Raw genomic sequence first — 26,565 nt, forward strand, 5'->3', positions numbered from 1 at the left:
GAGCCCTTTAAAGCCAAGTTTTCTCTGACTAGTAGCAGAAGGGAAAATCAAAGTCAAAGCTAAGGATCTGACATGCTTTTAAGATGGAGAGCCATAGGGCAAGGACCAAAGCAAAGAGGAACTTGGTATGACCTCCCAGCTGACAGTCAACAAGAAAACGTTGAAGACTTCAGTCCTACAATCACAAGGAACTGAATTCGGCCAACAACCTGAATGAGATTGAAAGCAAATTTTTCCCCTGATACTCCAGATAAGAGCTCAGCAAGTTTGTCACCTTGTGAAAACTCTTCTGAGCACTGTAGGTAGGACTTCTGACCCACAGACAGAGCTAATAGATAGATGTTATTTTAAACTGCTAAGTTTGTGGTAATTTGTTATGAAGCCATAAAAAAATAAAACAACAGTGCTTCAATAGTTAGATCAGCAGATTGTTCTGTCAATTCTGAGGTTATGTAAGGACTCAGTTTTCTACCTGTGACTTATCCCTGTTATCTACTCATCCTTGCTTGGACGTGACTAGCACCTTTTTTTTTTTTTTAATCTTTCCTGGTCCACTTGTTAGTGCTCTTGCAGCAGATAATAACAGAAAAGATAAAGGACAGTATTTACATTGTGTTTTCCAAAGTGTAAGCTGCAAACTACCAGTGGTATCTACTAACATGGTTTTAGATGGTTCCCAGACCCAGCACTAATTAACACTGAGTCTCAAGTTGAAAGGTTATTCACTTTTCAACTCTTCCAATCTTTCTGATTCAATAAAGGAGAAAGCCTTTGTTTGGTCCTAATACGATTTAACACCTAACACTGACAAATTTCCCTTTTTAGAGCATGCCTCAGGTGGAGAGCTCTCCACAGTTATATATCTTGTTAGAGATTAACATCATATATTTCATTGTATTACTTTCTGTTTATATTTCTGGCAAGCTATATGCACTTTCTTTCATATTTTGATATCTCTGGAATCAGGATGTGTCTCACAATCTTTTGGATTTTGCCACCTCAAGCTGCACTCTTGTCCCATGGAGCAGAGCGAAGCAGCTCTAAAATATCTACTCAGCAACCCCTTCCTAACTCTTCTCTCCAGCCCAGCCCATCCAGTCTCTTTGTCCTGTTCTTCTCTATCCCAAATCCAAGGCTGGGAGTCCCTGGATTGAAAACTCAGAAATCTTACACTGGACAAGCCTACTGCAAGGAAAAGTGGATTTATTTGGGCTATGACCCAGTGTTAATATTCATGAGCTATGGACACAGAACAAACTCTTTTTTTAAGTTGGGTAGGAAATAGTTAGGAAACTCATCCAGGGCCAAGGGGAAATCTAAATGAGCACTTTCAATAAATGGAAAATAAAACTTATAAGATAAGAAGGCATTGTGCAATTTAGTTCAAAAAATTTTTTTCTTGGTCGTACAAAAAATAAGGGTGTATCTTATAATGGTAACTACATTAGACTCAATGAAATATGGTAAATATACTTAAGTTTAAGTAGAAATTAAGTGAAAAAAGCACAGGTGTATGAAATTATGAAGGTAGGTAAGTAAATGAGTGAAGTTTATAAAGTACTAGCCTAGCCACAAGGAAGACTGAGTTCTGGCTCTGACTGCTAGAGGTGTCAGAGTAACACATGAGCACTAACCCTAAAATTTTAAAAATGTAAGTTCATTGACATATATACACTACTGAATGTAAAATAGCTAGCTAGTGGGAAGCAGCCACATTGCACAGGGAGATCAGCTCAGTGCTTTGTGACCACCTAGAGGGGTCAGATAGGGAGGGTGGGAGGGAGATGCAAGAGGGAGGGGATATGGGGATATATGTATACATATAGCTGATTCACTTTGTTATACAGCAGAAACTAATACAACATTGTAAAGCAATTATACTCCAATAAGGATGTGAAAAAAAAAAATGCAAGTCCAGGCTGTAGGCTTCCTTGAAAGTAAAGACACTTCTGACATTCGGTCTCCCATTCCTGGGTAGAGAATCACAGGCTCTACCTATTTTCAGAGTGGTGGTGGATTTAAGGAGAGGCTCCTGTTTTTCTGTGATTGTTTGCTTGGAAAAACAGTAATGACCCACCCCACCCCACCCCCCAATCCCTGTGAGCCTTGCATCAAAATTTCAGCTCCTTCTTTATAGCACAAGTAAGAAGTAGAGTTTCATTTAGGATGGAGTGAGTTGTCCCAACAGTCATTGACTTATCTAGAACATATCTTTAGTTCCTGAGATTGAAGGCACCACAGAAATCATAAGACCAAACTGAAGCAGCATTCTGAAAATGAGCAGATGTGAGCCATAAACTTGAAGCCAGAGCAGAGATTACCTTTTTAGTGGATGTTTTCTTTTCATCTTTGTATCCATTTCCTCCACTCCATATCTCCTTCCAAGTGGGGTGCTCTGAGTCATTGTCAGACAGCAGTGCTCTTGAGAGAAGCAAGATCAACTGCATACACCTGCTCACCTGCTCTGGGGAGAGAAAAGGCATGGATGTGTTTCTTCCTTCATTCTACACTTCTGTATGGTAAAGCAAAGTTCAAAAGGCAAACTGTGCCATTGGAAAGTGTATCACGTAGAGTTCCATCAAGGAAGTAGAATCACCATGAGTGCTATAGAATGAGAAATTTATTGTAAGGATTAGACCTTACACAACTGTAGGAGCTGGGAATCTTTAGAAGGATGTTGCTTCTGCATCTGCCTGAAGTCACTTGGGGCAGTAGGGTCAGCAGGCGGAAGGAGATACTGGATGTGATTCAAGAAAGGGAGAAAACTAGAACCTGGGAGGACAGATTGGAGCTAGCAGATCAGCAACAATGTGCACAAGCTGCAGTGTTCCTGGTGCCCTACACCAACCCTTAGAACAGAGTGACTTCTCCTTCACTTGTGCCTTCCAAATTTTGTGCAAAATTCTCTTGGCAGCATCCCTAACCCGGTACCATGCAGGCAAAGAGATTCTGGGAAAAACAGTTCCAACCTTGTTAAATTGACAAGGTAGAAAAAAACTACAGTAAAGTAGGATCCAACTGCTGTCAAAGGTCATAGAGCAGAGATAAGCCTAGAAAAGGCCTCCAGGACATCTAGCCTTTATCTAGCCTTATCTTTCATTTAAAACACACACACACACACACACACACACACACACACACACACACACGCACACGCACACACACACACACACACATCCTATTACCGATTGACTTTCAACATTTATGCCTAAAAGCTAGACTGAGACATTGTTTAAGATCTTCAATCAAATTCCCAGGACTGACCCCAGAGCTAAATGGCAGGATAGTCTAGCCGTACTGAGGTACTGGAAAATAGTCAGCCCTCCCCATAAGTACTCAGAGCAAAACAACCCTCCTGGGTTGGCTGCGTACAGAGCAGATGATGGCAGGATAAAAAAAACTGATATTGGGTTTAAAAAAATGGCAAGAGAGGGATGAGCAGAAGGAACAATTTAAGGAGATACTTTAAAAAATGAAGAATTTCAAAAGGAGCTAAGAGAAAACTTATAGAATATTTCATCATCCTCAGACTTGCCCAGATGGAAAGCACCTGAAAATCTATGGTATTCTTTGCAATGTATTATGAAATGCTGATATATTTAATTTCATATGAACTGAGAACAATTTTGCTGGAAGAAAAATATACTGTATGCATGCAATATGAAGTCTCAACCACAATCTTATACGAACAGTGGTTCTCAAACTTGCTCAGGTGGAAAGCACCTGTAAGTCGTCGTATTCCTTTTGGAATAGCATAAATATTGATAGATTTTTAAAACCATGTGAACTGAAAACAGTTTTGCCTAAAGACAGAAAGAGACTCACAGACATAGAAAACAAACTTATGGTTACCAGGGGAAATGGGGGGAGGGATAAATTAGGAGTTTGGGATTAACATATACATACTACTATATATAAAATAGATAACCAACTAGGACCTACTGTATAGCACAGAGAACTATACTCAATATTTTGTAATAACCTATAAGAGAAAGAATCTGAAAAAGAATATAAATACACACACACATATATATATAACTGAATCACTGTGCTGTACACCTGAAACTAACATGACACTGTAAACTAACTCTGCTTCAAAAAAAATTTTTAATCCTAAAAAAAAAGACAGTATGACTATATACGTACTGCGTACAATCACTAGCATGAGCACACGTCTTCAAATCTGAAATAATTCATTGTTTCCAAATATTTCAAATGAGGATCATTCACTTCTTGTTCATATGTGTTTTTCATCTGCTAGTCCAAGCAGCCATAAAAGGGAAAAAAGATTTAAGAAAAAAATTAGAGGTAAAGACTTTTAAATTGAGAAAAAATGTCTATTCAGTAATTTTTTTTTTGAGAATTGGAAAAAGCCAGACAATTACCCCATTTCAACGTCCAAAAACTTTAGTCACATAGGTAAAGCGTCCATATTCCAAAGGATCTTGGTTTGAAAACCACCAGTCTAGACCAAACACCATAATATACAGATGAGGAAACTGGCCTAGAGAAATTGTGACTTGCCTAAGGTCATACAAATTATTGGTGACAAACTTGGGCCTAAACATCATGTCTCAACTCCTAGTCCTGTGATTTTTCCACAGTAGCCTGGATCTAATTTAACCACCCACTGGGAATCAGGTGGTTTCTTTTCAGGAGGTGCTGGAAAAAGACTCTGAAGAAGAAGGTCTATGGAATATCCAGGCAGGCTCTGCTAGCAGTGTACCAGCCTCAAAATTAAAAACACTCTTCAGGGCTTCCCTGGTGGCACAGTGGTTAAGAATCCGCCTGCCAATGCAGGGGACACGGGTTCAAGCCCTGGTCCGGGAAGATCCCACATGCCGTGGAGCAACTAAGCCAGTGCGCCACAATTAATGAGCCTGCGCTCTAGGGCCCGCGAACCACAACTACTGAGCCCACGTGCCACAAATACTGAAGCCCATACACCTAGAGCCCGTGCTCCACAACGAGAAGCCACCGCAATGAGAAGCCCACGCAACACAACGAAGAGTAGCCCCCACTCGCCACAACTAGAGAAAGCCCGTGCGCAGCAACGAAGACCCAATGCAGCCAAAAATAAATAAATAAAATAAATAAATTTATAAAAACAAAACAAAACAAAATAAAACACTCTTCAGATTCCAGAGAAATATGGTCGATTGAGCATGGGTGTTAAACTGCACTCAATCCCCCCCCCCTCACTCCCAGAATCACATAGAAGTCATTGCAGGAATACAAAAACAGGAAACCCTCCTTGATTAATATCAGCTGTAGAAAGAAAGGAAGGACACCATCTACAACAGCGGTCCCCAACCTTTTTGGCACCAGGGACTAGTTTCATGGAAGACAATTTTTCCACGGGAGGGGGGAGGGGATGTTTCAGGCGGTAATGCAAGCGATGGGGAGCAGTAGATGAAGCTTCGCTTGCTTGCCTGCAGCTCACCTCCTGCTGTGTGGCCCGGTACCTAACAGGCCGCAGACTGACACCGCTCCACGGCCCAGGGATTGGAGACCCCTGATCTACAAGACAGAAAACATGAGATCATATCTCTAAGAAACATAGCAGAATAGATCAGCTTGATGGAAGAGTCAATTCATAACATGTGAAAAAGTAGAGACCTGCTTACAACTCTCTTAAGACCCATGATCTTGCCCCTTACAGAAAATGTTTGTCAACCCTTGTCCTAATAAGTTGTAATGTTACAGTGTATAGTATTTTCATCAGAAAGGCAAATAAGTTTTATAGCATGCTTTGATTCTGATCATTTGAGAAGTGGCTCCCTGGCTCACTGTGTTGAGGAAGGTTCTGGGACTGTAAATCCCTGGAGAAGTGGTTTGCTTTCACTTAGTGATTTTTAACATGTGTGTAAGAGGGGGACTCCCTGACACATACTACGAATTTGCTAATCACACTTTGGATCATCAGAAAAGGCTATGGCATTATTTACAGACCATGTTTTCTTAAGTTTAATCCCTGTGTACTTCCCAAAATTTTTCTTAGCTATGATCACCAAATGGTTATCGTGTATTTCCACACTTGTGTCCTATTCATGCATCTTGGTTGCACGTTATTGTTAATGTCAAATAAGTACGTTCCCACTTTATTTACTAATGATCCTACTAGTTGTGTAACTTTGGGCAAGTTACTAAACCTGTCTAAGCCTAGCTTCCTAATCTGTAAAATGGGGATAATTATAAGGTCTACTTCATAAGATTAGTGGAAGTATGAGATGAATTAATCCGTATGAAGCAGTGATTGCAGGACTGGCAATGATAAGTATATGATAAATGTGAACCACTATTATTATTATTACTATTACTATTATTTCCCTTTTATGCATGAGATAATTTACCCAAGGTCACATTGCTAGTAAATAACAGAAGAGGAATTTGAGCCAAGCATTTAACAGGGTTATCACTGGGTGGTGAAAAAAAAGGTCATTTTAATTTTCTTCTTTGTGCTAATAGTAGACACATAGTACTTAAATCAGAAAACAATAAAATGTACAGATGTTATATAAAAAATTAAAGAATTAAAAAATTAAAATGTAGAAACTGTCATATGTGACATCCCAGATTGTTTACGTGATTGTCACCTCTTTGCATTTCCTTTCAGCCTGATAATAACTAACCTTTCTATAGTGATTTAAAATGTACAAAGTACTCTCAAAAACATTATCTCATTTAATCCGCAAAGGAATATTTGGGGCTTATATTATTACTGCTATCATGATACCTATTCACAGATGAGTCAAACTAGGTTTATAGAAATTCAAGGTCATTGTGTTTTCCCTCCAAGTATGTTCTGATTTCTGCTTAATCACTGGGTTATGTATCCCTGCATCACCAGGACCTTTGCCAGGTATGTGCTGATGGTCTGACTGATCCATCTCTTCCTAGACCAGACCCTTGATTTCTCTGCCAAGACGTGATATTCCCAGGCCTCATTCCTATCTAAAGTTTGCATCCCTTTGACTACATGGCCCTAGCTCAGATACACAGATTGTTTTTAGATATGTCAAATACAGAAATTTCTTTCAGTTAAACATTGTTCTTCCCTGAGAAAACATTAACTAGCCTTTGGGGATCAGCTATGATGTACGATATACTTTGTGTGAGTTTTTGTTAGAGCCAAATTAGGAAATAGTTTGGAAAAATGTGAACACTAAACACATATAAGACAATATTATTATTATGTTGTGTGTAAACATCTCCTCACTGTGTAGCCATCCAGAGAAGGGAGGAGGTTAAATAGGCACTTCATGCCCCAGTGAAACTTTTATGGAAGGAATATGTTAATATATTTTCATGCTATGAAAAAGCACTAATACTCTCTGATCCAGCAGTTCCACTCCTAGGAATTATATTATATCCTACAGATTCTAATAAATCATATGAACAAAGGTTTATGTGCAAGGATGTTCATCGCTGTTATTTATAACAGCTAAAAATTATAAGCAACTTATATGCAAAACAAAACACTACTAAATAAAATATGGCGCATTCATGTGATGGAACTATGTGTAGCCATTAAAGTCATGTTATCAGAGACAATTTAAAAACATGGGAACTTTTCATCATTTATTATTTAATGAAAAAGCTTACAAAGCAATATTTGCAATGTGTTTATTTTGTTTCTATGGGCATAGAAAACAGATTGGAAGAATACAGACTAAAAGGTTAACTCTGGGTAGCCATAAATGATGATATTATTATGAGTAATTTAAATTACTTATTTGTGCTTTTTTAAAATCATTTTTTGCAATAAATGTTACATTGTAATCAGAAAAAGATATTCATAAAAAGAAAAATACAGCAAAGATGAAAACGATGTTATCCATTTAGTTTATACCCCAAGACTAATTTTAAATGAAAGATTTCCTTAAAGAATTCTTCTTGTACATGTTGAGGGGGAAAAATTTACTTCCATAACAGCCCACAGCTTTAGCAACATTTCACTGGATGCATACAGCTATCTAAAATGCGAGAAGAAAATAAGAGCTATAGATCTCAAATTTCAATTTTATTTAATTTGTCACTTCTGAGCTGCACACTTGATATAAAATCATGCATTTTACATGAGTTTTGTTTCGTTTTTGTTTTTGTTTTTGTTTTGGCTCTGTTGGGTCTTTGTTGTTGCACTCGGGCTTTCTCTAGTTGCGGCGAGTGGGGGCTACTCTTCATTGCCTTGTGTGGGCTTCTCATTGCGGTGTCTTCTCTTGTTGCGGAGCATGGGCTCTAAGCACACAGGCTTCGGTAGTTGTGGCGCACAGCCTCGGTAGCTGTGGTGCACGGGCTCAGTAGTTGTGGCACACGGGCTTAGTTGCTCTGCAGCATGTGGGATCTTCCAGGACCAGGGCTCGAACATGTGCCCCTGCATTGGCAGGTGGGTTCTTAACCACTGCACCACCAGGGAAGTCCCTATCTGAGTTTTAAAAGCCATGAAAATTACTAATCAGCCTGGCTGACCAGGTTTTTTCTTTTCTTTTTTTGTTACCTGTTGCTCCATATCCATAACCAATTGTTACTACTGTTCAGCATTACACAGACTGTCAGACTTCCAAGGGCTTGTGGAAAAAAACTATTACTACACCGTTTTGGAAAAATTACCTCTTTGTAATATATTAATCTCAGTTTTGTTATTTCTTACTATAAATTAAGTTCAATGTAATACCTATTTATACTCCATACCTCTTTTGTCCTTGTAACTTTCCAGATGTTTCCCCCAGCCATTGAATATTTGTGTTTTTTATAAATTACCCATGAATAGAGTCATCTTCCTAATATAATTGAAATTTATCCTCATCCATTTATGTTATTTTTCTAATCTTTTTAATGTATCATCTGCTAATTCCTCTTCTAGCTCATTAATAATGTTGTTAAACAAGACTAGCCTTTGCATCAACCACACCTTTAGACAACTCCCTATATCCAATACATCGTCATTTATCATTGCTGATATTTACATTCCTGGAGCCTGTTTTTAATACCTGTTAGTAGTCTTATTTCAGCCAACTTGAGTTAGTTTCATAAGTAATTCCATGAGATAGTATATAAAGGAACTTACAGTAGTACAATTTTATATAATTTTCACTGTATTCAATTTTTCATTGATTTTGTCATTTTACCCAAAATGGTTTACTTTAAATGAAACCTGACATTGGTATGTCTAAAGCCAAATGCAATAGTTCCCTCCCCAAAGCTCTGAGCCCTCCTCATTCTGAGTCCCCTTTTTTTTTTTTTTTTTTTTTGTCATCACTAGTTAGCTAATTGTGTAAGACATTATCTTTGATTGTTCTCTTTTTTGGCTCCTGTTATATCTGTCACAGCATCTAATCCTCCTGCCATTACTCCAGTATTGGGACTTTGCTAATGCTGATCTCTCTATAGTGCCCTCCCTGCCTCTCTTTCCTCACCAACAATGTTAGAATAATTCCTCAAGGTTCTTTACTTATTTAATCTGGTAAATCTTCCCAAATCACCCATCTATCTTGTTCTGCTGCTTTTGCACCCATCTCCAACCCCTGCAGAAGTAATCACTTCCTCTGTGTGTTCCCCAAGCTCCAGATATTGTTATGTAAACTCACAAAATAAAATGGAATAAATGTGTAGAATTCAGAATGACAGATAATGCCCAAATCATCTATATTTGACTTCGTTCTCCATCAAAACACTTTAAGCAACACAAAAGAAATGATGCTGTGAAGATTTGACTCAGGACCATAGAACTTCTCCATTGTGCTTCTTGCCTCTACTTCATGCTAGGGATAAGAAGAGTTACAACTTAGACCAAGTAAAATCACAATTCTGGGAAGAATGGCTCTGGCCCATTTAATTTTGCTATCTTCCATATATACCAGGTAATGTAAGTTGTGAGTTCAAAGGCTTTCCCTCCTGTGTGGCTGAAAGTAAGATTCTGATTAAACGGATCAATTAGGAAGAGGGTTTATTTTTTAATTGAACTCTAAATTTGTGCCTAACATTGTACTATAAATGCTAGAGAAGTATTTTTCAAATTGTGTGTTGAGACCCATAAGGAAATCAATTTAGGGTCATAAAAATCCATTTGGTGGGTCACAACTAGCATGTCTTTTTAAAGAAAATGAAATAGAATAGAATGAAATAGAAAACATCAGAGTGCATTATATACGTACATATTGGATCCCAAAGTAAAATGTATTTTTTTTCTGTGGTTTGTAGTAAAAAATATTCAATAATACAGCGCTGGAAGATACAAAAGAATACATGTTTCTTGCTTCTAATATGTTTAAAACTTGTACAGATGAAACAGAGAATAATTTTATGACAATATCTGACTCCATTCTGTTTTACATGATGGATGTGGCTTGGAGCTTTGGTAGGTGAGGTGGTAACATGGTTGGTGGCACTGAAGATGAGTAGCATTTGGATGCTGTGTAGGTAGAGATAATTTTATAAAAGAACCATCAGTTCAGCCAATGATTTAATGGAGCAGATAAGACATTTACAGAAAGACTCCAAAACAAGATTTGCTAAAATTGATTATATGAGTAAGTGACTTTTTTATACATGTACCATAATAAAACATGACCACTCTGCCCCCTCACCAACTGGCCAGCTCACTCCTGCTCTAAATCTCAGCTTAGACCTACTTCCCCTCCTCCGATGGTGCCCCTGCATTTTCCCATTGTCTGATGCCATGCTTAGCACGCAGGTTTGTTTTTCCATGCCTCCTACTTAATTGTCAACTCCATGATGACAGGAATTGAACCCATCTTGTTCCCTTTTTCTATCCCTGAGTCTAGCAGAGTCAGACACAGAGTCAGCACTCCATAAATACTAGCTGAACAAATAATATCCAAAGTGACTCTAGGTTATTATTTTAAAATGTTATCAATTCCTTTGCATTTAATAGTAGTTACCATTAGGGAGTTAAGAGTTGGGTAATGAAAAAGGATTTTTCACTCCTTACAAGTTTGTATTATCTAAAAAATTTCTAAAAACAGGTAATATTTTATAATTTAAAAACAATAATAGTTTTTTGTTTTAAATAAAACTGGATTGAACTGGGGAATAAAAGAAAGCTTGATAGAAATCCAGCCAATGGAGACTTCTCTCTCTCTTCTTGTGAAAGGTTCTCTTTGGAGAAGGACTAGTCCATTGTCTTAGGCATTGCTCTGTCTTCCCAAGCATCTCTTCCTTCTTCCATTGGATGTTTGGTATTATTGACTTTTAAAATTACATTAAAAAATTTCTCAACCTGAGAAGCATGATAATCTTACATCAAAAGCATTGATTTATCTACTCCTTGCATATGAAAGGGATGCATATGTATAAGCTGGGGTAGAAATTATCATTGGTGAAATTAAAATCACCATACAACTCTGAAATAACAGATTAAAAATAATCAAAATGAATCATTTAATGGAATAATAATGAAAATAAGATCACATATATATTTCCTATTTTACAGCAGTAGCTTTCTTTTAAATCTATTTTGGGGTCAAAAACTTAGAGAAGTAGATATAAGCTCCAGGAAAATGTCTATAAGGACATTCACACTCAGTTCTGAATGTAATTTCAGAGAAGGCCCCCAAACCAGTCATGGATGCCAGAATAAGGACCTTTGCTTTCCAATTTACACAGTGTTGTTCACATACATAATACCATATGATCCATGCAAACTTCCTACAGTTAGGTCAGGCCAGTTATCAACATTACAAATGAGGAAACCAGGCATTTCAAGTGATTTAAAATGATTTCTCCCTTTCCACTCACACTCCCGCCCCTGCATCACACAGCTGGTAGGAGAACCAAGCTAGATTATAGGTTTATATTATAATTTCGTACTTTTTCCCTAAAGATATTTAATTCAAACTCACATAAATAAAAATTTACAAAATGCCTTTTATAGCCGTATTTTGCAGGAATTTCATACGTATATTTCCCTAATGTGAAACTACGAAGTGGTCATAGTTCAGCATCATTCTCGAGACTGACCATATGCACAATGCCTGCTCTCGAGCCCCCGCCAGCTTGGCAAGCCAGAGCAGGAGAGAAAGTTGCAAGTCCACCACATGGCAGGCCAGCATCCTCTCTTCAGGCTAACAGGCCGTTCTGCTAATGGGCTTTTGTATTTTGTAATTAAATAAAGGAGCAATGTAATGCATGCCTATCTCTTCACTTGATGGAATTCTGGTCTCTTGAGCTACTTAAGGTATGTGTGTCATAAATAAGTTGCTGATATATTTTAAATGCTTGTAGATTTGTTGGGTGGGGGGGAGGGAGAGTTTGTTTTCTTTTGGGAAAAGCTAGGAAATTCAAGGAAAGGACTTTAAGTAGTATTTTTGATTTTTTAAAAAGGAATAGCATGTGCTAATGCTTTGGTCTGCCTTGATTTCTGCTTTGACAGTTCCTCATGCAAGTACCAATATTGCAGCATCATTACGACTGATGATCATTTGTGGAGTAAACAAAAAACAGTGTCCCAGGATGCACCACTTCCAGAAGATCTTCTGTCTCTGGAGCCAGTTGCCACATTGCAAACGTGACAACATATGAATTGATGATAGCATCTGCTTAATATGGCTTTTGTCCACATGTCACAGCTGTAATGTCATTAATTGAGACTTTTTTTATTTGCTCTGGTCTAGTTTCTTCATTTCCTACTCTCAAACTCAGTTTAATTTAATCAACATTGACTGAAAAGCTATCAGTTTTAATGGTGCTACATTTTTTTTATCTTTGATGTTTAAGAAACATGTAAACCAAATGTTGTCTTAATCTAAAATAGATTTCTTGACATCACATTAATATACTAAGATTGTGTCTGATATTTGTTAAAAATTAAGAACTTCCACTTGATAGGACTGCTCTATCTAGGAGGTGCTTAATAAATATTAACAAATATTCCTGAGATACCTTTTTATGCTAATGGGCAAAGTCAATAAAGTAATAAAGTCTGGATTTATGCTGAATGACTTCAGCACTCAATTATTTTATGAAATAACTAAAGTTAATTATTTCATTTGAATTAAAAATAATTTTTAATCCTAGAGACAAATGACAAATAATTCAATAAGACAGTATTCTCATCTTTTCACCAGTAAATTTAGCAAAAATTATGAGACCTACTAAGGGAAAACAGGTAGTCTACCTATAACAGAAGAAAAATTATTGACCTATTAACAATTTAGCAAGGCATCTTTATTAAGTTAGAGTATTCTATAGTCAAGACAAAATGAAGATAGCTTAGTCTGTCCTCCAATGTTCATTTATGCCAAACAGACTTCCAAATTAATTTCATTTATGCTTTGCATAGTTTTTAAGTGGCAGTATTTGTACCTCTTTTAATGTTGTCTACATCAAATTTGTACATTAAAGGGGAGCAGAATATGCCTCTTTGGCGTAAGAATTATTTTAGGCTGATTATTTTTAAGTAACATCAGACACAGGAGAAGCTCTGAAAACTGAGTGGAAGTTACCCCTTTGTAAGACACGTAGATAAGGGAAATCTCCATTTGTAAGGGCGTTTCCCTCCTTGTACCAAGAAGAGGGGGATGACTAAATCTCTAGAAACTCTTATCAACAGAGAAGGCAGAGATTTAAATCTGCTTCACAACCAGACCCTTATTTACTGTGCTTTGCCTGATAACCTCCCATACCCGGCTCCCCCCCTCCCCCCCCCCCCCCCCCCCAACCCTGACCCAACATCTTTCTTTTCTCTTCAGCTGGAGATGGTATTTAAGGTGGTGGTTTGGGCCATTTGGTGGAGTTACTCACTTTTCCTGGGTATCTCCCATGTATATAGGAGGTATACATGTTATTAACCTTCTCTTTGTTTTTCTCCTGTTAATCTTCTATTACAGGGAGAGTCTCAACCAAGAACCTAGAAGGGCAGAGGGAAAATTATTTTTCCTCACTTACAACCTCATCTATCAATTGATATCTAATAAAAATTTAAATACAGTTTATATCACCTAAAATGAATATAATACTGTAAATCAACTATACTTCAATAAAAATAAATTTGAAAGTAAATAAATAAATAAAATACAGTTTATAGTTCAATCATAATCAATACGTGATTATAAGCTCTTATTTTTGAATCTCTCCTCCTCAAGATGAAAAATAAGGTCTTATTCATGCCCAGGAACACCACAGAACCCAGCACTCTAGCACACGTGGGGTGTTCAACAAAAATTTGTCTCTATGGCGATCAGTTCTATAGCTACACTGTTCTCCACAGGAGAGTTAGAACCCCTAAGTGTATGGCCAATATTGCCCTCTAGTGGTTAGCATGCCTAGGTGAGTCTTGGTACTACTGGTTTCACCTGAGGTTCCTATTAGACCATTCTTTCCTATGAGTTGTATTTGATAGACTGCTGAGAATTTTTTTGGCAAGGCAAGATCCTTCTCATATTGGAACAGAAGCCTAAATAAAGTATGTAGAACATGATTTGAAGGAGCAAATTGGTTACATCTTTGTAATAGTATCATGTTTTAATATGCACTTTGACAGTAATCCTATATTTCATGCAAAGACTCTAATTGGATTGAAATGATGTGTTTCAAAGGAGTTTTTGAGGCACCATGGTAAGGGGGCTTAAAAAAGTCTACCAGAGCTATCAAAATCTACTGTATATTTTAATACTACCTTTACTTACATAACTTGCAAATGAACATTGTCATAGTATGAGAGCAGCTCAATCTAGAGCCATCTTCACTTTCTTTCTCTGTTCTTAGTGTATAAGGGAGAAGGACCATCATTTTTCCACTATATTCTCACTCATAACCAGTGATTAGCATGGCTCTTGAGTGATCACTTCTCCTCACAACTCCCAGAAAAAAAGTGACAGGGTGTTTGTTACTGGATCAGAGGACGAGGGCTGAATGGATGGCCAGCCACAAACCCTAAAAAAACATAGAAATGTGATTCCTGCCCATGATGTCCCCAGGCATTTCCCTCCCTTCTTCACATTGTCTATCCCCCACAGCATGCAAATCTACATGGAGAAGCACAGCTGAGATTTATCTCAGTGGATCCTGCTCACTGCTTGCATGGTGGGAGAACGGACTGAATGCCTTTCAGATTAGCATTTGCTTTGTGAAGAGTCAGGATGAAACCAAAGTTATTACTGATCCAAAAATGAAAAGGTGAAAGAAAGGGCAAAAACATAGTTTTGTCATTAATAAAACTAAGAGTGCTTGCACATGTACAGGGTACAATACTATTAACAACAATGGCAAGAATTTGGCATGGAGATATGTCCCTGGCAAATATTTTGTGCCCTCCAGCTGCACTAGGCATAACTCAGGAGAATCTAATTTGCATTACTCAGCATTATACCTGGAAAGACCTACCTCATCCATCAATGGTCCAGACACCAGCAGCATTTGAGGTGTAATTTAAAGTTGATGAACATTTGCTGTTTAGGACTAAGTCTATTTTCTCTTTACACAAAAGAATCTGCACCTGTCTATTGCAGTCAGGGCCAGCTGTGGGTAAAACTCTTAATTTGTTCATAATCTAGACTTCTAGAGCAATAATCACTCCTGGGTCACTCCTTTTTCCCCTTGGTGGGTGGCCCCCTGGCTCCCCTGGGCCTCCTGATGGGCCCTACATATTCATGCAATGTTTTGTACTTGATACCTCTTCGCTTCCCTGCCTCATTCATTCACCCACTTGCCCTGTTCCATTCTCTAATACACTCCCATCAAGTCACGTATTCTGATTTTCAAGGACCTTCCCATCATTAGGTGATAAATAACGGTGATGAGCTAATCAAATTAAATATTCAATTATTACTTAAGTAATTTCTACAGGCTGCATAATTCTCTAGCCCAGGCAAGAGGTCCGCAGCTGCCCAAGACCCTGAAAGGGTAAATGTCAAAAATGGAAATTTCAAGGAAAACCTCATGGAGGAGATATTTTTCAGCAAATAAACATTTTGGATCTCTCACATCATGCCTAGTTTTACCCTACTTAACTATGGAACTTGGATAACTGTAGGAGAGCTGTGACCACTTATAACAAAGACTCAACAAAAGGTTCTCCTTGAAGCTTGGCTAAAATGTAAGGCATATCAAAATACAAAGCAAAATCTAAATGTGATATTACTCTACACACAGAGTGGCTAAAATTTTTATAAGTTAGATGACAACAACTGCTGGAGAGGATGTAGAAAAACTTGGTCTCATATACTGGAGTATAAATGGGTACAACAATTTTAGTTGGCAGAATCTTCTAAAGCACAACAATGTATACCCAGCAATTCCACTCTCAAGTAGATACACAAATACCTATATATGTTCACCCAAAGATACATACTAGAATGTTCAGAACAGCACTAATTGTAATAGGTAAAAATTGAAACTGCCTACATGGCCATCAACAGTAGAAGGGATAAAATGTGTTTTATATCCTCACAGTGCAATTCTATACAGCAATTAGAATGAATGAACTAAAACTACACACAGTAATTTGGGTGTATCTCAAAAACAATGTTGAAAGAAAAAAGAGGATACACTGTATAATTCTATTTATACAGAAGTACAAATACAGTTAAAACTAAATTATGCTGTTAAAAGGCAGGATAGTAATTGAAAGGAAGTACAAGAGGGCACGAGAGGGGCTTTGTGGTGCTGGTTCTATTCTGTTTCTTGAGTATGTTCCCTCTGTAAAAATGTATCAAGTGATATATTTAGGATAATATGTACCTTTCTCTAAGTACATTGCATTTCAACTAACAGTCTTAAAAATATAAGCCATACGCAGTGGTTGAGAATCTGCCTGCTAATGCAGGGGACACGGGTTCGAGCCCTGGTCTGGGAGGATCCCACATGCCACGGAGCAACTGGGCCCGTGAGCCACAATTACTGAGCCTGCGCGTCTGGAGCCTGTGCTCCGCAACAAGAGAGGCCGCGATAGTGAGAGGCCCGCGCACCGCGATGAAGAGTGGCCCCCACTTGCCGCAACTGGAGAAAACCCTCGCACAGAAACGAAGACCCAACACAGCCATAAATAAATAAATAAATAAACAAATGTGGGGTTTAAAAAAAAAAAAAAAAGAAGCCCTTGTCTAAAAAAAAAAAAAAATATATATATATATATATATAAGCCATAACTGTGCATATTGAGTTCTCTAAAAGATTAGGGATGTTATCCAAAATAATGAGTCACATTTAATTCCACTATGAGCCTGTTTGTAAATTTTTCTAAAATCACCATTCTATTTATGAACAATAACTAACCTACTGACCAAGTTTCCCAGGATAATTCTCATTTTACATATTTTGCTCTTGGTCATGGATGTTCTAATTTGGGGTCTGGAAAATACAGGCCCTGTAATTATTACTCTTATATCCCAGTGGACAGGATTATGAATATTAGTGATTATAAATCTAGCAACTTAAACTATTTTTCTGGAATATTTTCAAGTCAATGCCCACATGAAGTATACGCTTGTTTTTACAAAACAGAAGTATTCACGTATTCTTTCTCTTACCTTATTCTATATTACAATGATCTAGACAAAGAAAGAGTACAAAATGACAAAGAAATGTTTAAAGAAGAAATAAATAATGTTCCCAGACCAATGCTACTAACAATTAAGGTGGTAACATAAAGCATCTTGCCAAAACAATTAACAGCTAATCATGTCTGGTGATCTTCAAGTTGTCAATGGTAGTTAAAAAAATGATGAGTAAAAGTGACAGATGAAGACCAAAGCCAGTGGCTGCAGGTGCTAAAGACAGGATTGGATGTTATCCCCAAACCTGGTCAGGCCGAACTTCCTCTAGTCAAATTAACCCACTACCTTATCATTTCATTCTCTTTAATACCTTTATTCATGTTATTCTGCCCAGAAATAAATGCAACTGCAGCTCAAGAATACAATTTTTTGGTACTTCTACATACATTGCCTAAGAAAAATGCTTTTATATTTACATGAGCAAGTTGAAGAAAGGCTATTCTCTGTCCAGTGGCATTGCCTCTACATGACTGATGTCACCCTCTACAGCCATTTCCTAGAGCACAACTTCTCAAACTTTAATGTATCTACCAGTAGCTTAGAGATTGTTGAAAGGCAGATTCCAACTCAGGAGCTCTGTCTTAGGTAGGGCCCCAAATTCTGCATTTCCAATGCAAGGCCTTGGCAAACTTGAAGTAATCACTGTGATCTAGGTTATTATGCATAATTCACAGTCAGAATTTCAGAAAAGTAATATAGTATTCCAAAGAAGAAATCGCTAGCAAAAGCATTTTGATGTTGAATGGCTTTCAGGTTAGGTGGCCATGTGGGGTAAACGGTAGGATGTTTTAATTATTAGAAAGACTCCTGGCCAAACCAAACCAAATCATAATGCTGGGAGAGAGTTTCTGAACAAACGTGTTCCCAGTGACACAATAACATATTAAAATTGTTTGTGCATGTTATGCTTCATTTTGAACTCAGAGATTAAAGCATAGATAGAGAAGCTAAAAAGATATACAGGACTTGTATAATGAGGAAGATTTAATGTAACTGTATCCCAGACTAAATCAATAACTGGCAACCTAGCTGAGCTAGATATTGAGAGAACATGATTTGCTTTTCCCTTTCTTTGCTTTAATGGATTCTCTTGCCTTTGGATAATTCCAGCTCTACAGATTTTATTTTAAAAGTTCCCCAAGATAAAACTCCATTTAAGAAGATAATGTGTATGTTGAATAACTCTAATACCTGAAACCTAAAATCACTTATTCTTGCAGGTAACTAAAACAGTTTTTAAAAATCTCCTTCTTATTGGTTACCTTAACAAAACATCCTGCTTTATAATAAACAGTGTTTGAATCAGCTGAGCTTGACCGATATCAGTGTTAATGTGTTCAGTGTGGTTATTTGGAAAAGAAATTAGAAGACATTAGTTAAATGGTCAAGCAAAGCATAGGGGACTCCAAGGAACATTGATAAAGTGGTGGTCATCATTGGCAACCTCCTCTAATCTGCTTAACACCCACTTTTTAATCTTTTCTTGAGATCTTTTCTTTTACTGTTGCTAAATTTTTAAATAATTATGTCAAAAGGCATATAAATTCTTTATCTACTCCACACTTCTAGAGGCTTGATCATTTTTTTCCTCCTGCAACTTTCACTCCACTTAATCTCTCTGTGTACTTCCCTCCCTGTCTCTCTCGCTCTCGCTCTCGCTCTCTCTCCCCACCTCCCTTTCAAATTACTGGGGTAAGTAAATGCCCTCAAATTGTGCCAGGAAATTGTTGACACCAAGATGTCATCTTAGAAAGCAGAGCATTTCAGAGTAATCAAAACAAGCCAATCACATATTGACCTATTTATGATCTTTATTCTCTTTTACTCTCTAGGCATCGATCGAAAGATCAGACAAAAAAAAAAAAACAAGTTAGTATAGTTAAAACCACTGGTATCAAAGCACAGGTCAGAAGATGTTGATTTGGGGCCAACATAAAATTTAGTTTCTTTGCTTAAACACCATGTGTATAGATATTGGCTGAATATTCTCCACAGGTGCAGGATACCATGGTGGTTAAAAGCACACAGTAAATTGCCAGGGTTCAGTTGCTCTGCCACTACCAACAGCGTGACTTTGGACACATTGTTTTGTGTTCTTCTGCTCTGGTTTTTCTGTTAGTAAAAGTGGGGTGATGACAGTGCCTCCCTCACAGGGATGTCATCAGGATGAAATGAGTGAATAGACTTACAGCACTTAGAATGGTGACAAGCATAGCGGAGCCACCGTTCTTGGGTCCCCATTCACTCAGGGATGACTTAGGGAAAATTTTTGTGTAAGTTTGGCTGAATCAAGCATAGGCATATCCATACTCAGTAAAATTAGGCAACCCAAAGAAATTGTGTTAATAATAGTTTTTATTGTTGGGGAAAATGGTAGTGGAACAGTTAAGGAAAAAAACTAGAAAACTGGTCTGGACCTGAGAAAGAATCCAAAGGAATAAAACTGGGAGGACTATGTAAATTTCTCTGATGGGGAAGGGGGGGGGGGGTGGATAAATAGAGATCATAGGCCTGGAGTCTCAGGTCTTTTTACCCCACCTTTTGCCTCCCTCCCTTGTCTCACTGCCAATTGTCTGGTCCCCAAAACAGCATAGAACTCCTCCAGACCAGGGGGTACAAGTCCATCTCCTCAGTGTTATATCTAGGTATAAATTTGTGGTAGGGAAAGAATAGCTCCTTTCTCCTAACCCTGTTTGCAGAGGAAGTTTTAAAGTTTGGGTCTTCCCGCAAGAGGGAGGGGATATGGGGATATATGTATACGTATAGTTGATTCACTTTGTTATACAGCAGAAACTAACACACCATTGTAAAGCAATTATACTCCAATAAAGATGTTAAAAAATTAAATAAAGTGCAGGTCTTCCAAGCATCTGGGGAGGAATGAGGGACAGGGTGGTAGTCCATAGGAAAGTCTTGATTTTGCTGGTCTCCATGGCAACAGGGGGATGACTGGTGGGCTGTGCCTGTAGCTGCCTCCTTCCCACTAAGCCTCTGAAGGAACTCTTGCCACTACCAGGTTGGCTGGGCTGAGGGAGTCAGAATGTACAATAATAATTATTTCAAATTTTACAAGATTTTGCTACTGGAAAGGGAATGCCCCTTTGTAACTTGTAAGACTAGTTTTTAACTTTTGGAAACTGACTACTTTGTATGTGCAATCTGTATGCTAACTTGGGTCGCCTTGGACGTATGCTAACTTGTATGTGCAATCTGTACGCTAACTTGGGGCACTGGACTTTCCAAAGTGCTTAAACAAGGCTTCAAGCCAATCTTCTAGTCTTATGGGGCAAGGCGACCCAAGTCAGCATACGGATTGTACATACATTAGTAGTCAAAAAAAACATTATTTATGAAAGTAGTGGGTGACTTGAGTGCCTATGTTTTTATGTAGAAAAACACAGTGGTTCTCATACTTATTCAAGTGGCAGGGCACCTGGTAGTATAGGAGCTTTTTATGAAATATCAGAAAATTGTGATTTATTTATTTTAAAATAAGAGTATAACTTAGAATAAAAGCAGACACCACTTAACATTAGATTTTAACATGAACAAGTGGTACCAGGTGGCAAAGGTTTAACAAACTTAAAATTGAAAATATTATATCCATTAACTTAATTTGCTGTAACCTCAGATGGTAAAAGACTGCCATTATTCAACTGGAGAGAACAACTAGGTCTGGCAGGTAGAATACAGTAGCTTCATGAAGGCTTAGTTTGGGACCTTCATTTTAAGCTTCATCAGCAAATCATTGACATAGATTATTCCATGGCACAGAATCATTTATTCATCCGTTTATCCAAAAGTGCCAATCATGTGCCATGCACAGTGCTGGCCTGGGGGCTGCGCCATGAGCACTTTGAACAGATTACAGGTCCCTGATTTGAAGGAGTCTATAATCTAAGACGGGGCGGGGGGCGCATTTTCAACAGTATATGAGGGAATCTATGATATGGGTGGCCAACAGAGTAAGAGGAAGGGCATTTAACACAACCTAATGGTAGGAAGAAGGGAGAGATGGAGAAAACTTCTTGCAGGAGATGATAGCTATGCTGATAACTTACAGAATACTGTATCTTTTGATTGGTCTATCAGTAGGAGAGTGGAAAAATAAAAAGTGCTATGTATATTATATATACAAGTATATATATAATATAATGAATGAACTACATGAAATAAATAAACTAGACCTACATGTATAAATAAATTCCAAAAACATAATACTGAATGAAAAACAAAGTTACAGAATGATATGTACACTATAGTGCTATTTAAGTAAATTTAAAAACATACAACAACGCTTTAGTTTAGGGGGACATACTTAGGCAATAATAGTACAGAAACATGTACTAGAAGTTAGATACATGTGAAAATCATGAGCATGCTTGTCTCTAGGGAAAGAGGAAAACAGAACTATAAAAAGAAAGGCTTCAGCTGTATCAGTAATATTTTAGTTTAAAAAAATAATGAAGGGAATATTATAAAATGTTAACATTTACTCATTGTGGGTGGTAGGTAAATACTTGTTACATTATTTTCTGAATTTTTAAGTAGTAAAAATAATTTTTTTCCTAATTTTAAAACATTACCCTCCAAACTTAGCATCAGTGCTAGGAAATAGCTGACTTGCAAGGTAGAAAGTAAGTCTTATAAATTATCATCACAAGTAATTTCGTTCACAGTATCTTTGCTGCTGACACATCAAAATTTTTTTTAGTTTATATAATCTAGTACTTCTTCATAGCTTTTATAACAAATGCAAAATATATGGTTCCAACACTGAAACTGATGAACTAGAATTTCATGAACTAGAATTCCGTGAACTAGAATTTCATCTCTTGTTCCTATAACTTCTGGGGATAAGAGGCAAGGGCAAGAGAAAGTGGAGAAGAAACCAGGAGCCTCAGAGACTGCAGGGTACTTATGATCTCTGAGTAGCAGTCCCCAAACTTACTGATCAAATCTCATTTAGTAAGTAGAGGACGCTTAGTCTCCACCCATTCCAAATTTTAGCAGAAAAAAAAAAAATTGACAGTCGCAATCAAATACTACTACTCAAGCTGATTGGGGGAAGAGGGGAAATTATTATATAAACATCTGTTTAGCAACAAGGAATGGATGTTTGATATCTGAGTGATCAACCGATGTCAAAAATCTATTTATACATTTGCAAATTTTAGGGTAAAATTCTGTTGATGCAAACACACATCATCACACATATCATCGGGTTAACTGAACGAATCACAGCAAACTGAAATAATGAGAATGAAGCAAAACTAATAGTAAAATTAAAAATTAATGAAATAATGAAAAAGCTAAAAGATTGGCAGTTGAAACCATGGAAAGTTTCAATCAACACTGATGATACACAGATAACTCTGTATCCCTTTCTGAAACTGGTAGGAATTCCTAATACCTCACAGAGTAGAAGCCAGATTCCTATACCTCTGCCAGACTTATTAGGAAAATGCTGAACTAGCCTTCAGCAAGCACTAATAATTTGCTAATTTTGGTTTATGACTGCCAAATAGCTATGAATCCAATCCATGACACTCAGATGCAGTAAAAGGTATATTACTTTTAAATTCTAGCTCTAAGTTGCTATTTGCCAGATTATTGAGAGGCACAGTATCATTACAGGAGGGAAACTCTCACCCCATTCCTAGGGTCCAGTCAGAGTCTCTGGACTAATGCTGTCCAGAACATCTGAGGAATGGCACTCAGGTCTTCGGTTCATCAATGTCATCACCAAGTTTTATGGTGGGCAGCCTAATCCATTTTGAACAAAGTCAGCTGTCTCCAATCTTTCAGGCCAAACCTAGTTCCCCAAATCTCATGCACTTTCCAGGCAGCCAAGGCTGTTGTTTAGCCTCACCTGGCGCACCGTGCAGCCACTTCACCAGGGAATAAATCCAACCTGAGCTTCTGCTGGACTCACAAGCCCCCAAGGTTGTCCTTTGTCAGCCTCTGCCTTCTCCCTTTAGTCCAGTCAATGCCGCCTTTTCTGACTCTCAGGAGCCGGCATCAATCCCTTTAATGGTCCTGAAGTGCAAAATTCATTTACTTGTGGGACTGAGATAGTGTATAGAATGCTAGATACTTTAGAATCATATTGGAGGTCTGTTTTTCCTGGGGCAGAGGGTCTGGGAAGCAGATGCTTTTTTATTCTCCTTAGGTTTGTCTTCACTAGAAAAACAAACTCAAATAAACCAAAACACACACACACACACACACACACACACACACACACAGTTCTTTTTTCTCTTAGTAGCTCATTCTCTTACTATATTTTAAGTAATCTTTAATTAGGATTTGCCAATAAGTAGTCATTATTTAATAAATATAACCAGAAGTTTATGGAAATGTGTGCTTTTGCACATAAGGATATTAAGAAACAGCTTTTTTAATTAGTTTGAGGTCCGTGATGAGATCACCCTTGGGCTGAGATACTCGGAGGAAGAATGAACTAGCAGGTGAGAGAGCCATATAGGCTACTGGCTTCCTTCTCCTGTAACTCCCCTCCACCAAGTGGAGGTGTTGATGACATTTCCTCCAGGGGCTGGCAGGACAACCATGCTCCTGCACTGCCCCTCTCTTAGACTGCTGATTTCCTGCCTTCCCACGATGCAAAACCCATTCCCACACTACATCCTTCCATGGACTCCCACTCTCACTTCCCTCTGATTATGGGCAGGGTCAGGGCCTCAGGCCATTTCAAAACAGAAGTCCCTGTTTTGGGGACTAGAGAATATCGGTTGAATTCATTAGGAGTGGTTATTAGATCCTGAGGATAGATGTAAAGCAACCAAACCCAATGTCCATATATCAATTTCCAGGAAGAGGTGGCAAATTATGAATTAGGATTCACCTGATTCATCTTTTTAAATTCGTAGGGATGAAAGAAATTGCTGAGAGTGGCAAAGACCGGCTATAGCAGGAGGTAGATATGATGATGTTAGGAAGAACTCTAATGAGCCCAGCTGAGCTCAATGGAGCCAACTGCCCCAGATGCTAGAAATGTACAAACACAAGTAGGGAGACTATGTATTGAAGCTGGCCTGGGGGAGTTATAGACAGTTGTTGTTTTTTGTCTGCAAAGCATTCATTTTCTTTTCTGGTAAAAGCACTTTGATTTTCTTTTGGGTGACCATCCTTCCCCCATTCTTTGTCCATAAATTTGAGGTAGGACTGTCCCTTGGTTGCAGAAATTAGCAAATAATTCAAGTGGGCCTATTTAAGGCATTCCATCCATCTGGCCACACTAATGGTTCCAGGTTGAGTACATGACCCAAGTTGGTCCAGTCATATTAAATCCTGGGACTTCTGCTGAAATTATTAGGGGAAGAAAAAAATTTCTTTTCTCTTATGCAGTTTCTAAGCTACTAGGAGTCACCACATGAAAAGAGCCCACCTGAAAATAAAGCCAAAACAGGGGAAAGCAAAATAAGGAGAGACTGATTCCTAACGACATTTTTTTTAGCCTCTGGATCCAGCTATGCCTGAAACCGCCACTGCCACTGAATTTCTCAGTTTAAAAAATTTCCTTTATTTGTTTATTATGAGTTGTCTCTCCATAATAACCAAGAGAATCTAATATAGTCTAATATAAGGAATCTTAAGTTTTCAGACAATGGCCTGGATAAATATGATCCTAAGATTCAGTGAGAAATTTAGGAAAGCTGACAGTCTCCCCCACAAAAAGTCAACAATAAAGTTCCACAAATTGGGTTTCCTACTGCTTCCCATGTCTCTTCTTTCCCCATGACCTTTGTTTCTATCTTTTTCAGAACTATCAGATGGACCTAGTTCAGGCCTAGGTGATATGTAGCATGTGAGCTTTTCAATTTAAATTTTATATCTCTTTTAATTTTAAAATTAGAAAATGGTTTCAAGGTGGGTTCCTGAACCACCTTGAAATCATAACTCATGACTGTTTTACAGCCATCAGTATCTGTTCTGGGAAACTATCAGTTTGCCTATTATTTTAGCAAAAATAACAATTTGTGAGTGGCCCTCCATATTGGAGTGAGCTATAATAGCTATATGTTGTGCTGACTTTTACAACTGCCGCAGTATTTTCACATGTATTGTCAATTTGTACTCTTTTTCTTTATTTTTTTTTTTGAGGTATGACTGACATATAACCCTATGTTAGTTTCAAGTGTACAACATAACGATTCAATACATATATACATCGTGAAATGATCACCACAGTAAATCTAGTTAACATTGTCATTTGTACTTTGGTTCATTCATTTATTTAACAAGTAGTTATTGAGTCCCACACAATGGTCAAGTTTTAAAGATAAATATAGTAATGCACAAGGGAGTCCTCATAAATTGTATAACTGAATATGATGTCTGAATTTAAAACCTCATCCAAGATGAAGTGAACCAGGATCTCCTGATTCCCTCAGTGTTCATGACTTTGAACTGAGACCATGCTCTCCAGGAGCCTGGAAAGTGTTAGAAAAGGTCACTTAAGGTGGGTAGCTATGCTCTGGATCTGTCCTATTATCACTCAGTAGTGTCTCATGCTCCTGAGACCCAGTAATCTCTGGATGAGGTAGCAAGCCGCCTATTAGTATAAGGTAGACAGTAGATTAGTACCTTTAGACCTAGGGATAATTTTAATGGCTACCTAAACCAATATTCTAATTTTACAAATGAGACAACTAAAGATCAAAGAAGGTAAATCATCCAAGGACCATATAATAAGTTGGTAACAAATTCCAGACTAGAGCACAAAGCTGATCAAACCACAGGCTAAAAGTAAGTATTAGTGTCAAGGCCCTCCAAGGCCTGGCCCATCTGCCTCTTCTTCTCACTTGCGAGAATCTGGTTTCTAACACCACTTCAGTCATCCTAGCTTTAGAGGCTCTATGGACCAGAACATCAGACTCAGTAAGTTTTTCTAATGATTTTATGGCTTTTTGTTATCGTAAAAGTAATAAATGTGTGTAAATTAAAAAATTGGAGAATACAAAGTAGTGTAAAGGAGAAAATAAATCACATGAATTCACATTTCCTCATTTAGCAATAAACCACTGTGTGT

This window comes from Balaenoptera musculus, chromosome 6, assembly GCF_009873245.2.
Source record: "Balaenoptera musculus isolate JJ_BM4_2016_0621 chromosome 6, mBalMus1.pri.v3, whole genome shotgun sequence".
NCBI classification, from domain to species: Eukaryota; Metazoa; Chordata; class Mammalia; order Artiodactyla; family Balaenopteridae; genus Balaenoptera; species Balaenoptera musculus.